The sequence below is a fragment of the Dipteris shenzhenensis genome, chromosome 13, assembly GCF_047967505.1.
Source record: "Dipteris shenzhenensis isolate YYH24624 ecotype China chromosome 13, Dip_SZ_1.0, whole genome shotgun sequence".
Taxonomy (NCBI): Eukaryota; Viridiplantae; Streptophyta; class Polypodiopsida; order Gleicheniales; family Dipteridaceae; genus Dipteris; species Dipteris shenzhenensis.
This window is the reverse complement of record NC_141608.1, coordinates 5,912,129-5,918,128: the sequence shown is the minus strand read 5'-3', so window position 1 is coordinate 5,918,128 and position 6,000 is coordinate 5,912,129.

Here is a 6,000-nt window from a genome sequence, read left to right as displayed (position 1 = left end):
GAAATGCAAGTATGTCCTAAAAGCAGTTTGCCAGACTTAGAGCAATCACTGGCATCCAGCTTGTGTTCCTGAATAAAAAGGATATCAATAGCACCTCCAGTGACGCCTGGATGAAGCTGGTTCCAGTTGCCTACGGCGACGGTGTGGAGCTCCGCCTAGGCCCTGTATGTTCCAGCTGACTATCCTCATCGACAGGAGGATGCTGGATGGAAAGGCTTACCCGACCTAGTAGAGGAGACCAGCTTCCCCTGTGCCGAAACACTCCTGCTGAGGGCAGGAAACTCAACATGTGAAAGGATCCCCACACCTACTGAAAGGGAGGTCCTGTCAGAAGGAATCCCAATGACCGGGACTCCTAAGGTGGAGGGCACAAACTCCTCATCATCCATGAAAGTTGCCGAATCTGCCAGTGCCGAAAAAGAATTCCTGATAAGCAAGTCTGGCCGAGGAGTGCGAAGAAGACCTGCACTCGTGGAAGATGGAGGAGAAGGACCTGCTAGGCCTCTATCAGCAGAACTGGAGCCGGGGGTTGAGGAGGCCTGTGGCTGGGGTGAAGAGGAATCAGGAGCCCTCATCTGCGCCTGCACTTTCTCAGTTGTCCTGACTGTGGCAGGAACAGTCTGCGGGAAAGAAGTACCTGTAGCCCCCTCGTGGTCAGAAACCAAGGGGTCAGAGACCAAAGTGACTGGGGCTGGTGGATCTAAAGGCCCCTCCTGATGTGGAACTGTAGTGTCTGGGGCTGCAGCAACATCCAGCTCTGGAGTCTGGAAAGCGTCTGTTTGAACAGGATCAAAAGTCTCCTCCTGAGGTAAGGGAGCCGCTCTGATAGCTCTCCATCATGGTACTGGGTGTGCTGCGGGCATTGGGCGCCCTGCTGCCCTGGTTGTCCTGGGGTGCGCGAAGCAGGGCGCCCTGTTGCTCTTGGTGGTCCTGGAGTGCGTGGTAGAGGGTGCTGGGAAGGTGCAGTCGTGGTAGTACGTGAAGGAGCCGCACCAGAAGACATCTTGGGTCTTTTTCTCTTCCTTGGGCAGTCTCTAGCAAAGTGCCCAAGGGTCCTGCAAATCCTGCACTGGTCCTGTCTACCTGAAATCTCGACTCTTTGTCGAAAGAGAGAAAGAAAGACAGTTTATTAAAGTCCTCGGAAGACCGATGGGTCTATGAGACTGTGAAAATCCTGATACAACGAGCTGTGGTAGTGGAGCTACTAAACGAGCGTCCATACCAATGCAAAATGCAAAATGCCAAAAATGCAGAATGGCAGTACTAAGTCCTAAGTACAACATAGTGATGTCGGTGGTCGACTATATATCAATCTCAGCATCATCATCAATATCATCATCATCATCATCCCCAGCAATAGCAAGATATGAGGATGGATGAGGCAGTGGAGGCATGAAGTCAGCACTCTAAGGCAGTGGAGGCATGAAGTCGGCAATAGAGTGCTGTCGGCCACTCAGAGGTGCGGTCCTGGCACGTCTCTTGGTCGTAGCTCTACGTCTAACCAGGGCTACTGTGACCCCCGTCGGTCGGGCTCCAACTCTAAACAAGGAGGGGATGTCTCCGAGTGTGATCTGTGTGTCGACCCTCTATCTGAGCTGTCGGGTCACGGATTCCGGGTCATGGTCATGTCGAGGCCTCGTCTCGTTGGGATCCATGTGATCTAGCTGAAAGAACTCCATGATAGAGCTCTGAGAGGGATCAACCAAGGAAGAAGTTTGCTCCTGTCTCCGTGCTCGGAGTATCCTCTCGCGGTGTCTAAGTGCCTCATGAATGAAACCTGCCAAACACCGCTGGTCTGGATAGGAGAGGAAATGGGCTAAAATCCCATAACTATCTCTAAAGAGGCAGTGGAATTGTCCTCGGATCTGATAGTACACAGGACACCTGAAGATGAAATGCTCCTCTGTCTCAACCTCCTGTATGTGACATAGTGTGCATATGCGCCGCTCCCTGGGTAGTCGCTCTGCTCTACCGCTCTCGATGCGAAGTCTGTGTGAAGAGACCCAGAACTGAGCCCAAGAGAGATCCTCATCGAGTGGGGTAGGTGAATCTGTGTGTATCCTGGTGGGTCAATGAAACCCTCCGCTGTGATATGTAAGAAGTGATCTCTGTAGAAGCTAAGCTTCACTGGGAGTTCACTCGGCTCCAACCAGGTCCGAAAAGTGTGTAGCTGTAGTAGATCCTCACGGATAACCTGGTTGACCTCATGTGATAAGAGGGGAGAGAATGGAGCATCCGTGCTATACTGGAAGGGAGGTAGTCTATCCATGTGGAGCCCCAGTCGCTCAAACCATCTCTCTGTATGTGCATACCAGCACCTCTGATCTCCTCTTGCTGCAAGTGCCATAGAAGAGGATAAAGCTATCCATGGTAGCCTGCTACACCCCGAGATATAATCCCCATATTCCCTAACTCGGTATAGATATGTGATGACCTGAAATGCAGCATCTAGCTGTAAAGGGGGCGACCCAAACTCAGCCTGAATGATCTGGTGAGGAACGGATGACTTACCACGAATCATCCGTGATAGCATGAGAACATGTAGCCGCTCCACACGGGCCCACTCTGTATCCGACAAGTCTGGCCCCCAACAAGGACTGTCGTACATCCCCGCTGGGCTAGCCAAGGAGTCAAAAAGCAACCCCTTGGTGCGTGGATCCTGAAAGTGTGAGCGGAAGCACTGCCTCTCTAGCCTGGCCAATGAGGCATACCCTCTACTCAAGCGTGCCTGCATCGCAGGTCTCATAGTGAAGCTCGGTCTGGAGAAGAATAACCCCAAGATAAGTGTATGATGAAACTATCTCAACAGATGACCCCGCAAATGTGAACTGCTCCTGATGCATGATGGCTCAAGATGTATTGAAGATCATGACCTTGGTTTTACCCAGGTTGACCTTCAAATCATGAGACTCACAAAAGGACTGTAGTTCGTCTAGGTGTCTCTGAAGCCCCTCTACTGAGGAAGACAAGAGAGCCACGTCATCTGCATAGAGCAAAATCTGGATCAGCGTGCCTGCAAGAGAGCAACCTACACCCCCCTGTGTCTGCATCACTGTCTCAAGCTCGTCAATGTAGAGGCCAAACAAGGTAGGCGACAAAGGACACCCTTGTTTGACCCCGATGGTACTCATGATCTCGTCTGTCCACCCGGATCCTACCCGAACTCTGCTAGAAACTCTCTCGTAAAGTGCCATGACAGCCCAAATGATCTCCTGGTCATAACCCAAGTCCTGTAGGCGCCGTATGAGGCGGGCTCTCGGGACTGTGTCAAATGCCTTGTGAAAATCCACAAAGCAACAATAAACCCTCTGCTTCCGTGATCTCGCCTCCTTGATGATACATCTGAGCGTCAGAATGTGGTCCATGGTTCCATGATCACACCGGAATCCGGCCTGTCCTGCTTATCTGAGTCCTCGACACTGTGCAAGTCTGCTAACCTTGGAGTCAAGTACTGATGCATAAATCTTGGACATGACATGTCCAATCATAATGTGGTCATCTGAGATGTTAGGGTCAGAGATAATGACCCTAACACAAGGCACCCTGTCTACACTGACTGCCTCTGCCGAGGAAGAAGGCATGCCAGGAAGGGAGGGGATCTCCGTGACCACCACTCCGAATGTGGCTCCGATAGTGGCAAGCAGTCGACGGTAGATCTGAGGAAGACTAGGAAACCTTATGAACAGTGATGTGACCTGCCTGTCCTCGTCGACCGGATCGAAGCCCAAGGTGTAGGGCAAAAGAAAGATCCTCCTCGAACCCAAAGCTAGGGGATTAGCTTTGAGAACAAGGGCTGTGGACTCATGGGAGTCGAAAACCACTTGGAAGAATCCACGTCCCAAAAGTCGAATATCCCTGAGGTGAGGGGCGAGGTCTCCTGGTAACGCCGCCAGCATCCAGTCTCTAGCCTGTGATCTGGAAGGGTGTGACCCAAAGATGCGGGCGAAAAGTGATGTGGAGCCCTCTAATTCCACATCTTTCTTGAGCTGCTGCAGCTCGTCTTCTGAAAAAATGACAGTTCTCGCAGCCGGTGGAGGTGGACGGAGAGTGGCTGAATGGGGATCCATTCGCCAATCGATATGAAAAGGCCGATTCCAACACTGAAAAAGCTCCGTCCGTGAAACTACTGCCCAGGATGCCGTGAACGCGGGCGCAGGAAGAAGGAGAAAGAAAGGGTAGGAGAGAGAGGAAGGGAAGGGAAAGAGAGGGGCAGGAAGAAGGAGAAAGAGAGGGGAGGAGAGAGGGGAGACGGAGGTAGGCTAAGGGGGAGGCGTGGGGAGCTGAGTTAGGAAGGAAGGGGGTGGGGAGGGAGAGGGAGGAGGTTTATTTTTTTTACTCTTTTTTTTTTTTTGTTTTAAATTCCGGGGGGGTCACCTTGGGGAGAAGAGCAACGGGGGGGGGGGGGGGGGAGAGCGTGGGGGAGGGAGGGGGGCGGGGGAGGAGAAGGGGGCGGGGGGGCTGGCGGGGGAGAGGGAGGGCAGAGGAGAAGGGAAAGGGGAAGCTATGAGTATCTACATTAGATCTCAAGCTGATATTTATGGGCTGAGGCTTCCTATCCGCCGGGAAGAAGAGCTCCTGGATAGTGAGTTGGCAGATGACACGGCTGTTTTTTTGGATGCCTCCCCCAGGACACTCACTTCCTTTCGGACAGCCTTGGATTTGTTTTGCACGGCTGCAGGTGCACACATTAATTGGCATAAATCCAGTGGTTTTTGGATTTGCGAGGATGACACCCCGGATTGGGGTAATGATATTGGCTTCACTTGGGTACAGAGGGGCTTCTTCGTCAGATATTTCGGCTGCCAAGTTGGGGTGGGCATCTCTCCGTCACAACAGTTTGCTCCGGTGTTGGAAAGCATAAGAAGAAAGCTCCTTTTCTGGAGCTCAACCAAACTTGACTTGGCCTCCAGGGTGGTAGTGGTTAACCAAGTTCTTCTAGCCACAGCATGGTTTGTATGCCCTTGTTGGTGCCACTCTAGGGATTGTATCACTCAGCTTAAGAGGCCTGTACGAAACTTTATATGGAGTGGTCTAGATGGCACAACTGATGTTACAGCCAGGGTGGCTTGGGAGAGCTTGATTCTTCCTACAAGAGAAGGGGGTTTGAATATCATCGACCCAGATCTACAGTGCAGAGCTTTACTCTACAAGTTCGTTGTGAGAGGGCTTATGCCAAGACAAGAGCCTTGGAAGGATTTTTTTATCAGATGCATACAGTCTCGCACGCCCACTTCAGGAGAGGATTGGACACACAGTACTAGATGGGTTTTCACCACAGCCCACCTCAGGTCTCCCTCTTCCCCTCTTATGGTTGCTATCCTGAAAGCATGGGCCAGCTTTAGGAGTACTCTTCGCAGGATTCCCCCATCCACCCGTGAAAAGATTGAAAGGCAGCCTATCATTTGGAATGACAGGATTTTGGATGAGCTTGGCAGACCACTTGGAGCTTCTCCTTACATGCAGTGGCCAAGATGGGAGAGGGGCCGTGCATCTACAGTGGGAGCATGGAAAGCCTTCAAGAAGCTTCCTGCAGACCAACAGGCCCAGATGGTTTTTAATCTCAGAGGGAGTGCAGGGAGAGTCCAACAGATTGATGCAACCTTGCCCTTGGATTGGGTGGACACAGATGACATGCCTATTACTTGCTCCACCTGGATGGGGGCATTTTCCAGATTGGGAGTTCCTTTACAAGTGATTGCTTCTCTTGAACCACATGAGGATGCCTTAGTATTTGATGTTTCTTCGGGGGGCAGGCTGTTCAGATCCACAGACGATATCTTGTTGGAGGTACCGTTTCAGCCAGTCAGGATAGTGGGCTTCATGGAGCATGGCTCTTACTCACAGTGGTACTTGGATCCTGACCCACTTCTCCTCGCCCTTGGCTCATGGAGGCTGTGGCTCTATGGAGGTGTCCCAATTAAGTTTTTGCAGTGGGACCCTGGGGAATGGGAATGGATAGATGAAGGGCACCGAGAGAAGGGCATCCCCTTCTTTCGTTAC